The sequence below is a fragment of the Sus scrofa genome, chromosome 8 (assembly GCF_054392235.1).
Source record: "Sus scrofa isolate SSC_HxYL_T2T_F1_AM1 chromosome 8, Sscrofa_HxYL_maternal_Yorkshire_Landrace_v2.0, whole genome shotgun sequence".
NCBI lineage: Eukaryota > Metazoa > Chordata > Mammalia > Artiodactyla > Suidae > Sus > Sus scrofa.
In genome coordinates, this window is record NC_139390.1 from 11,750,805 (window position 1) to 11,771,923 (window position 21,119).

Sequence of the window (21,119 nt, forward strand, 5' to 3'; positions counted from 1 at the left end):
GATAAAATAATTATTCTGACTTTTCCGTTCTTGGTTTTAGTGGATGTCCCAGCTCTTGCTACAAATCACATTTTTTGTCCTTATTCATCCAGCTTCCATCCTTTGGAAGCCTGACTTTCTATTTTCTTTGGCCTTATATTTTTCTTCCCCACTTTCCTTCATCATCATCCCAAATGCTTTCAGAAAGAAAGCCTCAGAATAAATTATTTTTTCTTCTTCTTTTTCTCCAGTAGAATACGGGGTGAGAGAGAGGACTTTTTGTTTTTATATACATTTTGACCATATGACTTTATAAACTTAAAAAAACCACCCCTTTGAGTTCATTAATGTAATGCCATGTGCTTCGTGTTAAGAGTCCTATTTTCAATCATGGGAATAAAAATGAGAAAGAAGACGGTGATTTAAGAAGTACATAAACTAAGTCTGGATTTCTTTAGAAACCGAGAAATGGCAAACTCTATTGGGAAATATATCCACTCATACTAACTAATGCACACTCATTCTTTCAAGGAATTTCCTTTTTTCCCCCCAGTATTTCCTCTGTGGAGGGTGCTGCTACGCCAAGTCTGGATCAAAAAGGAGACCAGGGGAATAGTTAAAATCTGAGACAATGTAATTCAAAGAACTGTCTTAGTTTTCAGGATAGGGAAGGTAGGCATGAAATGAACCTTCTTCATCGTAAACAAAAAATGTGGACAGTAACTGGTTAAGGGGGAGCGCTTCTCCAATTCAATACACGTTGCAAATATAACCACTAGGAAAGAGTATCTTGCTTGTTTAGCATCTAATATGTGTCAGGCACTGGGCTAGATTTTTTATATTGAATTATAACTTCAGAACCATTTTATGAGTCAGATTAAAAAAAAAAAAAAGAGTCCTAAAGACTTAAGTGAATTATTCCAAGTTACAAGGTGTGGAAGTGCAAGAATGGGGATTTGAACTTCCTGTCTGTTGGACCCTGAAGCCCTTTCTGCTTCTGCAACCACTCTGAGATCCCTCATTCCACCAAATTCAGGCGGGTGCTGATGTAGCACGTGCCCGTGCACGGCAGCTGCCTGCGTCTTCCTGCAGTCCTAAGAAGTCCTCCGTCACTGCAGCATCTGCAGGACGGTGGAGCTGGGGAACCGGGTGGTTAGCACAGCCTTTGCTGTCAACTGAGTACAAGCAGCAGCAGCTGCCATTTAGTAAGCGTTTACCCTGGTCAGTCATGGAGAGCTTTGAGGGGCACTTTGCATTTGCAATTTCATTTCACCCGCATAACCCCTTGGGGAAGGTACTATTACCCTCATTGTTAATGTATTGTTAGAAATGAGGGAATGATTGCTTAAGAGTTTGCTTTTCAAGGGCCACAATTTGGCTCGTAGCAGAACTAGGATTCGAGCCTGGCTTCACCACCTACCGAAATCTGTGCTCTTATTAATCTTTAATCTCTCCACTCATAAAGTAACAGTATTTACCGAAACCCGCTAACTGTATGTAATTCACACCTCGGCCCAGATGCTCACAAAGGACATGTGTGATTTTAATGAGCAGGGTTCGCTGTGGAATATGAGCTGGGATAGGGTGCAGAACGGAACCCATGGAAAACAGAAGAAGCGGTGCCAGGGAAGGTCCAAACGAGACCAGAGGAGGTACCACAGGCATTCGTCAGAAAGATTGGACTCGATGCACTCGCTACTTTGGTGGAATATTATTGTGGCTTTCCTTGTGTACGGCTCTCTCTCTCTCTCTCTCTCTCTCTCTCACACACACACACACACACACACACACACACACATGCTGCTCTGAGACAGAGATCCAGCCCTTCTTTACCTATCTTTTTGTGTCTGTAAAGTTCTATATTAGAAGGATCCATTCGGACATTGATAAAGAGAGGTGCCTGGACTGGGACTGATGTGCTGGCAGATGTGGGCACGTTTACATGGTCAGGAAAAGCAAGCGGGAACAGCCCACAAGCTTGTGATGGGGACACAAGTGAGAGCCACGAGGGGCCTTTTCCCGACTGCACAGGCTGCTCACTGTGAATGCATGGAGCAGGGTCTGGATTAGCCTGGGGTGTGGCTGTTTCTTGGGGGAAGAGGAGGCAGGCAGAGAACAAAGACGATGTGTTAGTAGCACCTGCGGCAGCTATGAAGAAAGGAGAACCCCCCTCTTTCGGTCCAAAAAAGAAAACCCACGTGCTCCTGTCCCTTCTGGGCAGGGCCGGAGACAGGCTTCCGCACCGCCTGCAGGAGGGTGAGAAGGTGCCACGGCGCTGGTGCCACTGAGGAGACCTGCTCAGGCTTAAAGGGCCACGTGGGAGTTCCAGGCTGCCTAAGCATAGAGAGTGACAGAGGCCACGGGAGCTGTCGCCACTGGCCACGTGGCACACTGATATAAAATGATAGGCTCTTGCTTTTCCCTCTATTCCATTTTCTTAAAAAAGACACACAGAATGGCATTTTGCTCTGTAGCTATAATTACTGCTACAGCATTCGATTACAATATGGGATCTGATAGGAGTTTTTAAAAATTAGAATGTAGCTTTGTTTCACTCAGCATCTTGACTGATTTGTCCAGGAGACATAGTTTGGGGCTTTTTCAATTCAGATGGTGTTCATAATAGAGAATGGGCTGCATTTCAATGAGATATTCACACGATGTTAAGTTCTCCACTCCAAAGCTGCAGGCTCAGTGTCAATATCAAACAGAGTCTCTGCCTTCTTCTCCTGCCCCCTGCATTCCTTCTTTTTCTCCTAATATATGTGTTCAGGTCTTACTATGTTCTTTTCAGTATGGCTTATAAAATATAAAACAACGTATCAGATTTCTAGTTTGGGTTTCCTCATTAGGCAGAGTCTAGTTACGGAAACAAAACCCACTTTAGGTGTTTCAAGCAGAAGGAATACAAAACAGGCATTGTTTTCACAGGTGGTGGAGGGGCTCAGACCACAAATGGGGGGACAGAGAGCAATCTAGACATCATCCACAGCAGGAAACTGCTGCGAGCCCTGAAGCTGGAGAGGACCACAGGAGTTCAGGATCCAAGGCCACCAGCTGGTGGAGCTGGAACCACTCCTGAGCTGGGATACCAAGGGCAGGGTGGTCCCAGAAGAGCTGAATGATGGAAGAGAGTCAACCTCTGCTGGAGACAGTATCCACACTGGCCAGACATCAAAGTTACACCCACATAACAGCCGGGAGCCCGGATGGTAGGCACCAGGCAGGAGTCGGTGTGGCTGCTCCAGATCTTAGATATAATAGATGCAAGTAGGCGTGAACTGGGTTCAAATCCTGGCTTTGCAGGAAACCACCCTCAGAGGGAAGCCCCCTTTACTTGCTCTTTAACAAAGCTATATTATAATGAACTTTCAAACCAGGCACCCCCGTGCTGCACTCATCTCTTGTCCTACACACCTTTCAGAGCTTTTTTTTTTTTTTTTTTTTTTTTTTTTTTTGTCTTTTCTAGGGCTGCACGCGGCATATGGAGGTTCCCAGGTTAGGGGTCGAATCAGAGCTGTAGCTACCAGCCTAGGCTAGAGCCATAGCAACTTGGGATCCGAGCCGTGTCTGTGACCTATACCACAGCTCATGGCAACGCCAGATCCTTAACCCATTGAGCAAGGCCAGGGATTGAACCCACAACCTCATCGTTCTTGTCGGATTCATTAACCACTGAGCCACAACAGGAACTCCTCAGACCTTTTATTATTTTATTTTTTCCTTTTTTCTTTTTCTTTTTAGGGCTGCACCTGTGGCATATGGAAGTTCCAGGCCAGGGGTCTACACCACAGCCACAGCAACACCAGATCTGAGCCACATCTGTGACCTACACTGAAGCTAACAGCAAAGCTGGATCCTTAACCCACTGAGCAAGGCCAGGGATTGAACCCACATCCTCATGGACACTCTGTCGGGTCCTTAATCGGCTGAGCCACATCAGGAACTCCACTTTCAGATCTTTTGATCACCCAACTCCTTGCCTAACTTGTCGGTTCTTTCCATAGACCAGAGAAGTAGGACTGAAGACTCAGTAATGAATGAACAGAGTGACCCTTCAGTGATTCCCTGAGACCAACCATGTAGCCAAACTGTGTCAACAGGATGACATCGAGAGGAGGGTGACGAGGCGTCCACCCTGGCACGCAGTGGGGGATGGCAATGACTCTGACCCCCCCCTCAATGAACAACTGAGATGACGTCCCTTTTCCCCTTTAAAAGCTTTCATGGCCGAGCAGAATTTTCACAGGTGGTTTTGGGGGCCACGAGTCCACCATCTCCCCAGATCACCGGCATTCTGATGAAATGCAACTTTCCTTCCTAGCCACATTTCTGGGTATTGGCTTGGAAAGCGGGGAGCAGAGGGACCCAGGTGGGTAAGACCCCTTATCAGGTTTCTGACTCTTATTCAATAACTAGATGTGCCTCGCTTTTCTCATCTATAATATGGGGCAAAGAAACTCATCCCTTTCGGCCCACTGTGAGGATGGAATGAAACACTGAAACAGGAGCTCAGCCCCCTCGAGCTCAGGAAATGGGGAGCTTCTGACTGATGCTGCAGTCTCGCCTGGGTTGCAAATGAATTGGGATGCATTTGAAGAGCTGATGGCTTCTATTTGTTCACCTCCCTAAACCATTCACTGAATGCTGTACAGCCTCATGGAACTGACTGTGTCTGGTTGGAAAAGTTCTAAGAACAGTTAGGCCTTGACGTTGTAAAGATGAACATCTATTCACGAGTTTATCTCTCTTAATGCCATCTCTACGAAGAATATTGCAGTAGAAAGCAGCTTCTTTTTTTCTTTTTTTTTTTTTTTTTTTTTTTTTTTTCTCTTTTTGCCATTTCTTTGGGCCAACCTCATATGGAGGTTCCCAGGCTAGGGGTCGAATCGGAGCTGTAGCCACTGGCCTACACCAAAGCCACAGCAACGCAGGATCCGAGCCACGTCTGCAACCTACACCACAGCTCACGGCAACGCCGGATCGTTAACCCACTGAGCAGGGGCAGGGATCGAACCCGCAACCTCGTGGTTCCTAGTCGGATTCGTTAACCGCTGCGCCACGACGGGAACTCCAGAAAGCAGCTTCTGAAGGAGGCTGCATAAAGGGCTGGCCCACAATGGGTGATACCTCTCCGTGCCCTTGATCAACTTATCCAACCAAATAAACAAAGACGGTTGGGCTCATCTCCATTGGCCAAATGCTTTTAAAGAGAGAACATGCTGTCTTCACTCTCTAACCCGTGAGGAAATCTATCACAAGGATGTATGCTATAAACAATGCCACACCAGCTACTGTCAAGACTTCCCAAGCACGTACCAGCACGTCCTTGGAAGATCCATGTTTTCTTACACCTGCTATGACCATCTTGGGAGCTGTGTCCTCCTAAGTAAGACACAGACTTCAGCCTCAAGGGAAAGAGCGCAAACAAACAGAAGCACTATCCACGCAGTTTGATTAGAAACTTAGACTTGAGGGAGTTCCCGTTGTGGCACAGCGGAAATGAATCTGACGAGGAACCATGAGGTTTCTGGGTTGAATTCCTGGCCTCGCTCAGTGGGTTAAGGATCTGGTGCTGCTGTGGCTGTGGTGTAGGCTGGGCTGTGGCTCCGATTGGACCCCTACCTGGGAACCTCCATATGCTGCAGGAATGGCCCTAAAAAGCAAAAAAAAAAGAATGAAAGAAAAACTTAGACTTAAGAGTTGAAACATGAGAAACTTGAGGGGAGAGGGACAAAATTATGCTTCAGTCATATTTAAACTTCCTAAAATTTTAAATAACAGATTTTCTTTCTTTCATTCTTTTTTTTTTGGGGGGGGTGCTTTTTAGGGCTGTACCTGCGGCACATGGAGGTTCCCAGGCTAGGGGTCTAATTGGAGCTGTAGCCGCAGGCCTACACCACAGCCACAGCAATGCCAGATCCAAGCCACATTTGCGATCTACACCACAGCTCACGGCAATGCTGGATCCTTAACCCACTGAGCAAGGCCAGGGATCGAACCCGAAACCTCATGGTTCCCGGTCAGATTCGTTTCCACTGCACCATGACAGGAACTCCTAGAAGGGTTTTGTTTTGTTGATTAAAGTATAGTTAATGTACAATGTTGTGCCCATTTTTGCTGTACAGCAAAGTGGCCCAGTCATACATACATAGTATATATACATTCCCTTTCTCATCATGGTCTATCTCAGGAGACTGGATATAGTTCCCTGCGCTGTATGGTAGGACCTCATTGCCCATGCATTTTTTTTTTTTATTACTCAAATGAATTTATCACATCCGTAGTTATATAATGATCATAACAATCCAATTTAGTTTGCATCTACTAACCCCAAACTCCCAGTCCATCCTACTCCCTCCCTGTCCTCTTTGGCAAACACAAGTCTGCTCTCTATGTCTGTGAGACTGTCTCTGTTTTGTAGATAGAGTCTTTTGTGCCATACTTTAGATTCCACAGAGAAGTGATATCACATGATATTTGTCCTTCTCTTTCTTACTTTTAAAAATCAGCCTGTAATTAACCAGTACATTCGAGTCAGATGGACATTTTCTCCCAGGTTGCAAGGATGCCATGTTCGATTTCCTCTCCTGCCTCTTTAAAATAAGCACCTCCACTGCTATTTATAAAGCACCTATTGTATACGAGGCCCATCCTTTCCATTTCTAAGTCTTGTTGTATAACTGCAAGATATGCCTCCTTACCTAATTCCTAGAGATGAGAAAACCAAGCTGAGAGAATATAGGTGGGTTGTCCAAGATCAAACAGCTTCCAGATAGCAGAGGTATGATTGTAATCTAGGGCTGCTTGTCTCCAAGGCTCTAAGAACTTTGCTCTTTCAGTGAGACCATGGGTGAATGAAAACTATCTCCTGCCATCTCAGTAAGCAGAGGATGTGGCAGCCATCAGGCCAGCAGCCACGGCAGCCACCTGCAGCGGTGCACCCGGAGGAGATTCAGGATGGAGAAAAGCAGGATACTGGCCCTAGGCAGTTAGGGTCCATATCAAAGGAATGATTTCAATGAGCCTGAACTTTTGCGACTTCCCATATATAGAAAAGCACTAAATTCGTTACCTTGAGATGTCTGGTTTTCTTTCATTAACAGCCATCTTTTCCAGGATTCCAACTACCTTGCTTTTGTTGCAAAAACTGTATATCATGGCTTCTCCCTACCTCTTCAGATCGGGCCCTCAGAGCTATCTGAGATGCTGTCTTATGGGCTTAATTCCCCAGAAAATCTGCCAAATAAAACATAATTCTCAACTTTTAGGTTGTACATTTTTTTTTTTTCAGTCACCAATACCATATTGCTTCTGCGAGACATTCATTGTATGTCTTTTTCACTGATTCATTAAACAAATAGTTAAGGAAAGCTAACCATGTATTTGGAACTGTTCTAAAATTCTGAACCTACAAGAATAAACATGATGCAGAGCCGCTTTGCAAATGCAAATTCTTCACAGTAACTATAAAGTTCTCTGCCCTGATGGGAAACAGGCTATTCTATAAATAAGGACCGCGTGTGCTCTTGCAGGCATTTACGCCACGCCAACCGTTAGGTAGCAGAGGAAACTTCTTAACCACAGGATGGAAAGAAGGAGATGGAATCAGGGTTTTAAGAACAAACCCCATGCTTTCTTGCACAGAGAGACAATAAGATAGCTCATTTCAAGAATGAGAACTCTGGCTAGCACGTCTGAGCTCCATCTCAGCTTGGCCAGTTGCCTTTGGCAGCTCTGATTTCAGGCCTTTTGGGAGAATAGAGGCAGTTCCCGTCTCCTGTACTCCGATTCTCCCATTTTCTCATTCTAGAATGAAAGGGAGAAGTAAACCCGTTTGCTTCTCATGATGGTGACCATCGAAAGGGCTTTAGGCGTCTGACCAATTCAGGCTTCCATTCCTTCGGTGAGGGACCCCTCCTCTCCGCTTCAGTTAATAATTCTTGGAGAAGCTTCTGCCTGTCCAGAGCTTCCCTTACCTCCTTGCCCTGCCTGCTAATCGCCAACACTGTCTGTGGTTCCAAATTGCTGCTTCCCGACCTTTCCTCTGTGACAGTCCAGTGATGTTACTGTGGCCTTGGTGACATCCTGAGACTCACAGGATGGAAGTATCATAAATATTGGGTGAAAATAGCACCCTTTGCTTCATCCTGAGAGTCAAAAACACGTATTTGAAGGGAGAAATCTTGTAGGAAAAGAAGCATCCTATGACTGCCCAAACTTCAAAACATACCCACGTATACAAACTTATGTCGTTACCCATACTAATTTGATAAGGTGAAAGTTAAATGTAAATACGTGACCCAAGCCTGGAGGATATAAAGCAGAAAACAATCTTCCATTCATGGCTGAGACCTTCAAAATAAGCCTGGTTGGTGTCTTCTTATCGAGTCTCCTACTAACACACAAACAAATAAAAAGTTAGGTGCAATCTTATCCTTAGGGATAGATCAAGTCTCAAATCCGACAGCAGCAGGAAACGGGTTATTTCCAACCTAGCCTTGGAATGTGGCGATATACAGGTACTGGTGCCCTGAGCATGTAATATTTATAACAGTCATACAACTTTAATTTTTTTCTGCTTTGCGGTGGAAAGAAAGAGTATTTTTCCTTCTCCCTCTTTTTTTTTTTTTTTTTTTTTTTACTTCCCAGTAAAGCTCAGCACTCCAGGGGAAAGAAAAAAGAACCTCTTCTATTTGGAATTTTCCTCTGCCCCCATCAGTCTAGTTAGGCAAGCTTGGCAGGAACACAGAGCCAGAAAGCAGCGCAGAGAAGATGACTTGTCTTGGTGAGTTTCAGATATGTTTCAGGGTCCTCAAGGCTGATGCTTAACCCTTGCTAAGTTGGTGATTATGCCTGATTCACTTTTGCATTCTTTATGGTTGTACATAGTGGTCACAGACATAGACAAAGAAAGCCTGAGACTGGTGTCTGCAATAGAAGCCCAGGGCATTTGTTCCTTGCTGCGAGCATTTGCATTCATCTCTATCTTCCTTAGGGTAGAAATAAGTAAAAAAAAAAAAAAAAAAAAAAGCATTACTCGTCAAATTTCCTCTCCCCACCTCCAAGCCTCGCTTATTTTGAGACTGAGAATTAGGTAATTATCCAGACCATGCCCCCTATAATTCTCAAAGAAAGTGAGTAAATAAAATAAATTAAAAAAAAAGGCACCAACATCAAATGCTATTACTTACATGTGGAATCTAAATAAAGGACACAACGAACTTCTTTGCAGAACAGATACTGACTCACAGACTTTGAAAAACGTATAGTTTCCAAATAAGACAGGTTGTGGGGTGGGGGATGCACTGAAGGTTTGGGATGGAAATGCTGTAAAATTGGGTTGTGATGATCGTTGCACAATTATAAATTTAATTGAGTAACAAAAATGCTATAAAAATTTTAAAAAGGGGAGTTCCCACTACAGCACAGCTGTTTAAGGATCTGAAATTGCCAAAAAAGTTTTGGGGGCCTTAGGTTGGCTTAGCGTCGGGATTGGCTGTAAGGACCTCATATCATGAGACATGCAGGGGGTGAGTCCCTGAGAAAGAGAATCGAAGGCCTGTTTATTTATGAATCATGATTTTATCTCCCTCCCCTCAACTTGGGAACCTAAGAATCTTTAGAGAGAGGAGCAGGCGACTGCTGTGGCCCTGGAATCTTCTGGCATTGTTGCACCTGTGCACTATGGGGTACCTGCTCCCTGCAGGGATGAGTCTTACACTTTGGGGGCCTGCCGTCCTCTGACACTCTGATAAAAATCTTTAGTCGCTGTCCTTAGAAGAATTCACAGACACACAAATATTCAAACATATGTAGTATGTTTTCAGGCCACTGACAGGTCCCTGAAGGCCCCTCTTGGGGTTCCTTGAATCTTAAGTTATGAATCCATTTTAGAGGAATCTATGGGGAAAAAAAGAAAAAAAAAAAAAACAAGGCTCACTACCAACCACAACTTGCAAAATACTACTACTACTACTACTAATAATAATGAAAGAATTGGGAAGGAGAAGATGGATAAACAGGAAAGATAAGTACAGAGATTCCTGCACAAGGAGTTTTTGTTCCTCCGCTCACATTGGCACCAAAAAGCCATGAACCTCTGCATCAATTAAAAAAAAATAAGAGTTATAATCATAACTCTCTTGTGTTGGTTAAATAAGGCTGGCATTGTCCTGAGTGTTGGCTGCCTCAGTACCTTAAACCTGCACAGCTCTGGAAGGGAGGTACTTTGAACTCATGAGCGATGCGTAAACAGTAGAATGGAGCGAATATAGCTATGCATCTAGGCCAGATGATGCTCGAACCTCCAGATGAATAAGATGCAACTGGGGTTCATGCTGGGTTTATGCCACTGCCTGCAACTCACATCCCACGGTGTGCCCTGCTCAGATCTGGAAAGGCTAGGAGGGAAAACGCCTCACAGGAGGTGGTATGTAAGCCCTCGTGGGAGATTATCCCCATTTGGGAATAGCGCAGATGCCAAAGGTAGAGTTTGGTTTTTTTCACAAGAAGCAACCTTCACTACAATACACGTGAACTGCAATGATGTATCTCTTTCATGCAATGCGTATTTTCTCAGTCACTATCCAGCTGTGATGGGTCCATGTTCTGAAAACAGAGGGTAAAAAAGCTGGAGAGAAGGGGACAGAGGATACAGAGAATGCCTTTTTCTGAGTCTCTTCTCAAAATCAAAGCAAAGCATGAAGGCGTGAGTAAATACGGCACCGTGTTTGTGAAATGCTGTTTTCACAAGCAACTATCAGGGGCAGGAATCCCTTAAGATCCTTCCAGTAAGTTATCCCAAATGTGCAGACCAAATCCTGGCTAAAGAAGCTTCCTCACAGCGTGGGTATTCAGCTGAGCTCGGCAGCTTTGGGGCAGAATAAAAGAAAACCCATCAAGGCTGGATTGGCAGCCCCACAAGCGGTCCACAGAGCTGCGGGTTTCAGCTTTTGCTCAGACTCAGTGGCGTGATGTGACCGGCCAAGAGGCAACTTACACTCGTCAATGTTTGAGTGATTCTTTTTGTGTAAATACGGAAGTGGGCTTAAGGTTATCCCCATAAATTTGCTTACTGGGAAGGGAGAGAAAAGGCTGGTGTGTCAGGTCACCGCCTGTAACGGTGCTCTGCCCTGGTTTAGTGTCAGCCTGGCAACGTGCACATCAGCAGAGAGAGTATCTGCAGGGGAACTACTGCACCCACGTGCCAGGGGAACAGACCAGGGACAGCGGTCCTCAGCCTCGGCATCACCCGCATCCATCCCCAACCTCTCCACGGTGAGCAGGGATCATCACGCAACTAAAGACACATCACAATAGGGCGCAGATGTAGCAAGAAAAAAGTTAGCAAAGTCTTGAAAAGAATGGACCGTCTTCTAAAACCTTGCAAAGTGAAATTATACACAAAACTCATGATGCTTTAAAATATATCTGAGCGGTTTTTAGCATGAGCACCATCTAATTGGAAATAATCATCAGAGATCAGCAAATATTTGCTATAAAGGGCCAAACAGAAAATCTTTCAGGCGTTGCAGCCATAAGGTCTTTGTGAAGACGGCTCCAGTCTGCCCTTGCAAAGGGAAAGCAGCTGTGGGCAAAATGGCAATGCCTGGGCAGGGCTGTGTGCCATTAAGACTTCATTTATGGACCCTGAAATCTGCGTTTCATAGAACTTTCAGGTCCCATGAAATAGTATTCTTCTTCTGATTATTTTTTTTTTCCCAAGCTAAAATGGTTTTTCCACCTAAAATGTAAAAACCAGGAGTTCTCACTGTGGCTCAGCAGTAATGAACCTGACTAGTATTCATAAGGATGAGGGTTCAATCCCTGGCTTCACTCCGTGGGTTAAGGATCTGGTATTGCTATGGCTGTGGTGCAGGCTGGCAGCCGCAGCTTCTATCCAACCCCTAGCCTGGGAACTTTCAAGTGCTGCATTGAGGCTGTGGCCCTAAATAAACAAATAAATGTAAAAACCATTCTTAGTTTGCAAGCCATTCACAAAGAGAGGGCGTGTGTCATTTTGGCTGAAACTTGCCACCCCCTGGAATGGATCATCGATATGGTGGCATCAGAGCAACAGGATCCCTGATGTGCCTGCTGCATGTGCCAGCTGTAGAGTGACTCTGGGCAGTAAAGACAGAGAAGGAAAGGACAGTGGGACCAGCCTGAGGGCAGAGGGACTCCTTAGCCCTTCTGCATGGCTGAGGGGCACTTGGTGGCCTGTTCCTTAGAACAGAGATGCTGAGCCTTTTCAGGCCCTGAGGCTGAAGGCAAAGTCTTTTGCCATCCATGGGCTGCTGCGGAGCCTAGAGGCCAGATTCGCCCCTGGGTTTTAGCCCCGGCAGCTCAAACCCTCCAAGTAGCTAATGTTTCAGCAAGGAACTAATGATTACTCTGTTTGACAAAATTAAACAAAAACAATCAAAATCGCCACCTACATCAAGAAACTTTTTTGGGAAGGAGTTAATATAGACAGAAAAATTTTTAAAAAGTCAACTCCCACAGTCAGAATGGGTTATCTCGGGAGTTTGCGTTGTGGTGGCTCAGCAGGTTAAGAACTCAACTAGAATTCATGAGGATGCAGGTTCGATCCCTGGCCTTGCACAGTGGGTTAAGGATCCGGTGTTGCCCCAAGCCGCAACGTAGGTCACAGATGCAGCTTGGATCTGGCATTGCTGTGGCTGTGGTGTAGGCCAACAGCTGCAGCTCTGATTCCACCCCTAGCCTGGGAACTTCCAAATGCTCTGGGTGTGGCCCTAAACAAACAAACAAACAAAAGAATGGGTTGTCTCTCTGCAGCTGAATCTTGGCCCTTTAGGAACCTGGTTCCAGGTGAGGCAGAGATGAGACTGCGGGAGGAGCCGAAAGCATTTGAGCCCACAAGAATGAGAGTAAACCCCACATGTCCTTGGCCTATACCCTAATGTAATTTGCTCATGGGAGAGGTATGTTACCTATTTCTGCACAGCAAGTGTCATTCTTCGCCACCCGTGTTTGTGGACAAGTTCTTTTAAGGGAGGCTATCAAGCCCATTCCAGGATAAGTCTAGGTGACTCTGACCACCATTCTGCCATCAGGTGGTCCCCCAGACCCAGGCATCCCTATTAGACTTACTTGCCGAGCTTTAAGAAAATACAGATTCGCAGGCCACCCAGAAGGCTCCCGATGCAGTAGGTCTGGGGTGTTGTCAGGTGATATATATTCGGGGGGCGGGGGGAGTCACCCAGATCATTGTAATATCAGTCAGGTTTGAGCTCACTTTTCTAGTGCAGTGACCAGGCAGATGGGAAGGGGGCGGGGTGGCAGCTTCGCAGTCTCCAGGACATAATGGTGGCCAAGCACAGAATGAGCTTCAAGGACTGCCAAGTGTTGCATTTCCGTCTTTAGCAACACTGCATTACAAGTTTTCAAAAATCTTTGCACCACACCATGTGTCTGCCCTAGTAGATCTGTACTCTCCCCAAATGTATTCATTTATTCACTTTCCCCCCAAAAAACATCACTTTCAGTTCAACCATCAGGAAGCATTTGTTGAGCACAACCTGCATGCCCGACCGAAAGCTACCTGTGGCCTCCGCCTGCCACCGCAGGTGCTTTGTTGCACAGCCGTAATCTCACGCTGCCAAGCAGAAGTTCCTAATTACGTCGCCTGGATGCTTTGCCCCTCAAGGCTAAAGACATGCAGCTCCCTCTGCCTGGATTGATTACTTCTTCCTCCTGCACATAACCAACCACTATCTATCTTTCCAAATCAGCTCAACTACTGCGGGCTCTGGGAGGCCCTCCCTGGCCCTGCCATCATCTCTCACTTGGACCACAGCAGGGGCCTCTGCTTTCGGCGGCCCCTCCTGCCTCCTTCCCTGCATCCCTCACGCAGCAGCTGGAAGGACTTCTGACAAATATAAATCAAATTGAGTCACTCTTCTGTTTAACACCTACCGATGACTCCCTATTAAAATTGAAGGATGGCGCCAACTCCCCACCACTGCCTCAGAGGCCCCAGGAGACCTGGCCTCTGCCCACCTGTCTGATGCCACCTGTGTCTCCACAGCTTCTCCTCCATCATCCTCACTGGCCTTCCTGCTCTTCTCAAATCCACCACCCTGTGCTCCTGACTTTAGGGATGCTGGCCTCCCTCTGGCTGAACCCTCTACTCCCTGATCCTGACAGAGTTGGTACTATTTTTTGCTTTTTCTTTTTAGGGCTGCACCTGCTGCATATGGAAGCTCCTGGGCTAGGGGTTGAATCAGAGCTGCAGCTGCCGGACTACACCACAGCCACAGTAACTTGGGATACCAGCCACATCTACCACCTACGCCGCAGCTTGTGACAATGCCAGATCTTTAACCTACTGAGTGAGACCAGAGATCAAACCCACATCCTCATGGATACTAGTTGGGTTCTTAACACACTGAGCCACAATGGGAACTCCAAGTTGGTACTGTTTTTATTCCCATCTCTGATCCGAGAGATTGTAGGCGAGAAACACAAAGTTCCTATTCTCATCAATTTGACATTCTAGTAGGAGTAGACAAACAAAAACCAAGAAATATCTAAGACCGACTTAAGCGGTGGTAAGTAATGTTAAGAAAATAAAACAAAATGATATGATAGAAATTTGTTCACCACTGCACAGCCAGCATCCGTAAAAGAACCTGGAACACTGTAGGTGCCGAGTACATCTTAAAGATGAACTCCCCTTTGAGTATGCACATGCTTTTTTGGATTATAAAAGATGGATCATAATTTATACATTGTCCTATGTTCTACTTTTTCTGCTAATGAGAGATCTTGGACACAAGTTCTTCCTATAAGCACATGCAGACCTACCCTCTCATTTATTGTTTTCATCCAGTTGAATTGCACAAATAATTTATTTTATTTACCAGTTTCCTGGCAACTGATCATTTCTGGTTTTGTTTTTCTTTAATTTTTCGTAATTCAAAACATCACTGAACATTATGAATATATAGCTTGATATACTGGGCACCACACAGGTGAAGAAAATTCCTGGGGGCAAAATTGTTGGGTCAAAAGAATGCAAGCAACATAATTTTGATAAAAATTGCCAAATTAGCCTCAAAACAATGTCACTATTTGAACGTCCATGCACTCCCAATGTATAACAGTAAGGCTGTTTTCCATATACCTCACAGGTTCTATTATAAAACTTTTAGTTTGTCAATCTGATAGATTTCTCCTTGTTCTATTCGATTTGCATTTCTTTAATTATGAATGAAGTTAAGCATCTTTTCATAAGTTTATTGGCTATCTGCATTCCTTTCCAAATTGTCTTTTCATATCCTTTGCCCTTTGTTCTCGTGGGTTGTTCATTCTTTTTCTTATTCACTTCTATGGGTTCATTGTAAATTAAGGAAATTTGCTTTATGATTCATTTTGTGAAGATTTCTTCCTGGCTTGTTATTTTTCTCTTATATATTTTATATTTATTTGTTTATTTTTAGTTGCTATACAGAGAAGTTTTTAATTTGTATATTGTAGACCTATTATTTTCTTTCATGGTTCCAAGGCAATGATTTATTTCTTTTGTAATAAGCATCTTAGTGCTCTCATCATGAACAAAGTTATTGTCTTAGTCCATCTGCACAAGTGTCCCAAAACCTATAGACTGGGTGGCTTTAAACAACAGAAATTTATTTCTCCCAGTTCTAGAGGCTGGGATGTCCAAGCCCAGGGCACCAGCAGATTCACTGTGTAGTGAGGGCCCACTTCCTAATTCATGGACAGAAATCTTCTAACTGTGTCCTCACTTGGTGGAAGGGACAAGGGAGTTCCCTTTTATTTCTTTTTAAAGGGCACTAATCCAGTTCATGAGGGCTCCATCCTCGTCACCTAATCAGCTCCCAGCAACCTCCACCTCTTAATACTGTCACACTAGGGCACTAGGGAGTAGCTTTTTTTAAATTTTTTAATTTCATTCTTTTTCTTCTTTTGAAACATTTTAACACAAGAACTCTTGGCCTTTGAACGAGACCCTCAATGGCTACATAATCTTTTCAGAGGATTTATTGTTTTGTCTTGTTTTAAGTAGAGTTGATTTACAATGTTGTGCCACTATCTACTGTACAGCAAAGGGACCCAGTCTTACACATATATACACTCCCTTTCTTATATTATCTTCCATCATGGTCTATCTGAAGAGACTGGATATTGTTCCCTGTGCTGTATAGTAGGACTTCATTGCCCATCCGTTCTAAATGGAACAGTTTGCATCCACTAACCCCAAACTCCCAGTCGATCCTACTCCCTCCCCTGTCCTCTTTGGCAAACACAAGTCTGTTTCTGTGTCTGTGAGTCTGTTTCTGTTTTGTAGATAGGTTCATTTGTGCCATATTTTAGATTCCACATATAAGTGATATCATATGGTACTTGTCCTCTTTCTGACCTACTTCACTTAGTATGAGACCATCTAGTTGCATCCTTGTTGGTGCAAATGGCATTATTCTGTTCTTTATTATGGCTGAGATGTATTCCATTGTGTATATGTACCACATCTTCTTAATTTATTCATCTGTGGATGGACATTTAGGATTAGCTTTTAATTTGCAGGGACATGAACATTCAGTCTATAGTCGTTTTGCAAAAGACAGAATGCCTAGAATCTTGGCAATAGAAGCTCTTAAAGAAAACCAAGAAAAACTTTCCATTCAATGACAGAATCTCCTCCTTGATCTCCCTGATGGAAGAATATCAGCTAGCTTCTCCTTCAGCCTCCACAGGAATTAAATTTCCTATTTTAAGAGGCAACCCTCTATATTGTTAAACACCTTTTTATTCATTTGTTCACATGAGAGGTAGAAGAAAAGTGGTCCGGGCAACGGAGCAGTGTGCACAGAGGTCAAGGACAGGAGATGGTGGCATCTTTAGAGGCTGCACATCTTTAATGTGAACTAGTTCCTCCTAATACAGAGCCAAACACTATCTCCTGATATTTTCTCATGACTGTGTAATAAAGTGAAGATATTTGAAATAACAGATTCTGCCAATTATTTCGACCCACACTGCAAAACTCAAACCCACACTGCGTGATAAGGATCATCACTAACTAATTATGTAGTAAATCCTGGTACAGATTTCACTCTCTGGTGATAGTATCAGCTAATAAGTATTTCTTTGCAATTCATGGGAATAGGATGTACTTCTGTGAGTTTCCTTGTAAGATAAGTTCTGGATATCAATACCGTTTTCCACTGACTTTTATTATATCATTAGGTATATGATGGCCTCCTATCAACATCCATTATGCAAATAGAGCTGCGTTCTCCTGGAGAACATTTGAGACGGACAGGTCTATAGAACATCTAGAAACGGAAAGACACTGCGCTAGGAACTGTGAGAGAAATAAGGCAATAACTCCAAGCTTCAGAAATAAAACCTATAGAGAAGAGGAACAAAGAAGAAAAGGCTCAAGATCGTTTCGTTGCTTTGATGACTACTCCAAAGAAAAACTTGAGGCTTTCACTGCTCGCTTCTGTCCTCTTTGGGAGGAAAATCAAGAGAAGTCCCTGAGAGGCCAGAATTCCCATGATGCACTCAGCTCCCAAGATGACTGACACTGCATCCGCTTGGAACAAGTAGATAGTAGGTTAGCAAACAAAAACGCAGAATAACCAGTGAAATTAAAATTTCAGACATGCAACGACTAATTTTTAGTGTAACTATATCTCAGATGTTGCATAGGTGTCTGTCAACCCTAATGGATGGTCGGCATCTTATTTTTCCTTTGGAAATCCACATTCCATAAAGATGGCCTTTGGGGTAACCCAAAACATATAAACTCTTTGCACTGTTTGTTAAAATGTAAGAAGGTTGCCATGTAAGAAGACATCCTTGTCCTGAGAAGTTCAAAACATCTTAGGAAAAAACCTAAGCACACAGGCATTCATACATAGACCTATTATGAACCTGAGGATCATTTCCTGCATGCTTTCCCACCGGAAACTTCCAGTGAGTTTAAAAAAGATCACGATGGAGTTCCCATCGTGGCTCAGTGGTTAATGAACCCAACTAGTATCCATGAGGACGCAGGTTCAGTCCCTGGCCTCGCTCAGTGGGTTAAGGATCCGGCATTGCCAGTAGCTGTGGTGTAGGTCTCAGACTCAGCTTGTATCCAGTGTTGCTGTGACTGTGGTATAGGCTGGCAGCTGTAGCTCCGATTTGACCCCTAGTCTGGAAATTTCCATATGCCGTGGGTGTGGCTCTAAAAAGACAAAAAAATAAAAATCACTGTATTTGTTCTGTTTCATGCGACAATTCGTACTCAGTCACATCCTACCTACAAAGATGGTCTTGAGCTGGAATGAGATGATACACTGGGCAGAGGCCAGACTATGAGTGAAAAGTCCATGGAACCCTCTTTCCAGTGTCTCACAAATACACAAAGTGAGAGGACTTGAGGTGAAAACAAAATGTCATTGGATTGTAAGTAAAGGCAATCACTCTGACTTCTCCTTGACCAGTACGGATACAAAAACAAGTTCAAGTCCCTACTGAATAGATAAGGATAAATGTCCTTGTCAGCATCAAGCACAGCGACAAAGGGGTGAGCAAGTCACAGCCAATATCGAACACTGGTCATATGTACATAGCTCTCATTTTGGGTTAAGTGTGTTTTATATATATTAACTCATTTGTTACTCGGAACAGTCCTGTGAGGGAGGAACTCTTAGTAGTTCCATTTTACTGCTGAGAAGGTTAGCTCACAGAAGAGTTTATAATAATAATAACCCAAGCTTACAGCACCAGGAAGTAGCCAAGATGGAAATCAAACCAAGGCGGAGAATATGTTTCCTTTCTAGGAGGCCACCTGTTCCTCGGATTATCTGACAAAGGAAAGGCAAAATAAGATGTTCTTAATAGCCATGTGGAGCAAATCTAATGGCCTCTCCAGAGGGCTTATTCCGATTACCCTGAATCTACATCAGGAAGCTTCAACCTCTACGACCAAGACCTAACTGTTCAATAGATACCGTTTCAGCTGACAAGCATCGGGTCTGTCTATGGACCGGCTTCACTACCCACTATGCTTCTGGAAATAAAGCAAAATGGGGGACAAAAGAGTAGAGTGGACAGAATGTCTGAGACCTGCCACACGACTTTGGACAGGTCAGGGACCTCACCATTGTAGCAGTTTCCTCATCACATCAGAAAATGAGCAAATGACAGCCAGCCTAGAGGGAATTCCTACGGTGCATCAGGCAGGAGGCCGGGCACTTAGCATATATGGCACCTGGGATCCTAACGCCATTGCTCCCCTGCTGTGTAGATAAGACGATTCAGACTCAGAGGAATGAATTAACCTTCCAGAAGTCACACCTCCAATAAGAAGCAAAGCCAGGAGTTGCCTCATGGCTGTCTCAATCCAGGGCGCAGCTATAACCTGTGGGCTACATGGTTGTGTGTTCCTGCTGCCTGGGAGCTAGTCCTGGTCTAAGGCTTATTTTGTTTGCTGTGTGATAGTATGCACATTACTTAACCTTTTTGTGCTTTGTTTACCTCAGCTGTAGGTTGGGAAATAGTAGAGTTTCTGCTACGATTAAAGAAGACAATATATGTAAAATGCCTAAAATACATGTATTAACACAAGCTAGCTATTACTATTGCTATTCTTTTGCTATTATTACTATTACTGCTGCTATTACTGCTACTACGACAATTCTTTTGCTATTATTGCAATTACTCTTGCTATTGCTATTACTATTTATGCCCTTCCTATTTCAGCATGTGGTCTCTGTCTTATTAAAGGAGGATTTTACAGCTCAAAAGATCTGTAATTCCTAAAATTCTAGAAATCCGGAAGTGAGAAGGAAAAAAGAAAAACAAAGACCGAAGTTTCTTCAAAAGAAAGAAGTCCTGATGAACAGCTGCTGGAAAAGATCAAAAAGAGAAAAGATCTGAAATATCCAATCCTTTGAGTTTCAAATATTTTATTCCCATTCGGTTTGCCATCTTCCAAGTGCCAACGCTTTGCATGAACTTAGAAACGTCTCTCTTCGGTTATCCATACTTCTTTTTTTTTTTTTTTTTTTTTTTTTTTCTTTTGTCTTTTGTTGTTGTTGTTGCCATCTCTTGGGCCGCTCCCGCGGCACATGGAGGTTCCCAGGCTAGGGGTCGAATCGGAGCTGTAGCCACCGGCCTACTCCAGAGCCACAGCAACGCAGGATCCGAGCCGTGTCTGCAACCTACACCACAGCTCACGGCAACGCCGGATCGTCAACCCACTGAGCAAGGGCAGGGACCGAACCCGCAACCTCATGGTTCCTAGTCGGATTCGGTAACCACTGCACCACGACGGGAACTCCCGGTTATCCATACTTCTTAAGAGGGATCCATGAAACCAAAAAATCCACACTGAAAATGCCCCCACCACGCCCCCACCCTGACAGGCACAGCCCTCTGACTCACCCAAACACACCTACAGGTATTGTTTTAAAAGTCAGCATGGAAGTTTCCACCTGCCTCTCTTGCTGCATGTCTCTTCTCTTCCAGGGTGCTTACAAGAGGTATAAGGATGAAATGAAGGTGAAAGAAGCTTCTATTGCATTTTAGGCTGTATTGGACTTTATTGGCCTCGCCAAGTGCCTCTCACCAGCACGCCCTGTGATGTGGGTTGGTGTCACTGTCCTCTTATCTACGTCACTCAGAAGGAGATGGAAAGGTGACTGCTGAGGTCCAGGTGCCTTCTGGGTCTGCAGATGGGGACTGATGGGTCAGCCCAGTCCCAGGAGTGTCTGCACTGACACTCGCTCACATAGGAACACCGGCAACATGGCTGGAGCTGCATCCTTTGCTGTGACTTAGGAGGTTCCATAGGAGGTTCTCCTTTCCTGTCCTAACCCTCCCGCCTTCCCTTATTGAACTGCTCCCTGACTTCGAATGCCTGATGTGCTCTCTCTCCCTTCCTTCATGGTTTTCTGAATGGAAAACTCCCTTCCCACCTCTCCTTCTCTCTACTCATCCTGAATGGTTAAGTGTAACCAATTAAGCTAACTTTTCTGAAGCTCATTTTTCTTACATGCAAAGTTTGTCGCACACATAAACTTGGCATTGAGAATACTGTCAATACATTGTACACATTATCCTTATTGCTGTTACTCACTGTGTGGAGGGAATTAAAA

The 21,119-nt window shown here is 44.3% G+C and overlaps 1 protein-coding gene and 2 long non-coding RNA genes across 29 annotated transcripts in view; 1 reads left to right on the forward strand and 2 right to left on the reverse strand.

Moving 5' to 3' along the window:
- LDB2 (LIM domain binding 2) overlaps positions 1 to 21,119 on the reverse strand; it is a 397,713-nt gene that overhangs the window by 174,804 nt on the left and 201,790 nt on the right. The gene's annotated exons all lie outside the window — the stretch shown is intronic.
- Positions 3,682 to 10,076, forward strand: LOC146400320 (uncharacterized). Its single transcript, XR_014812174.1, has 2 exons — positions 3,682 to 5,505; positions 6,032 to 10,076. It is a non-coding gene; the product is annotated as an uncharacterized LOC146400320 (long non-coding RNA).
- LOC146400321 (uncharacterized) lies at positions 15,942 to 21,096 on the reverse strand. Its single transcript, XR_014812180.1, has 2 exons — positions 20,317 to 21,096; positions 15,942 to 20,007 (listed from the first exon to the last, which is right to left on the reverse strand). It is a non-coding gene; the product is annotated as an uncharacterized LOC146400321 (long non-coding RNA).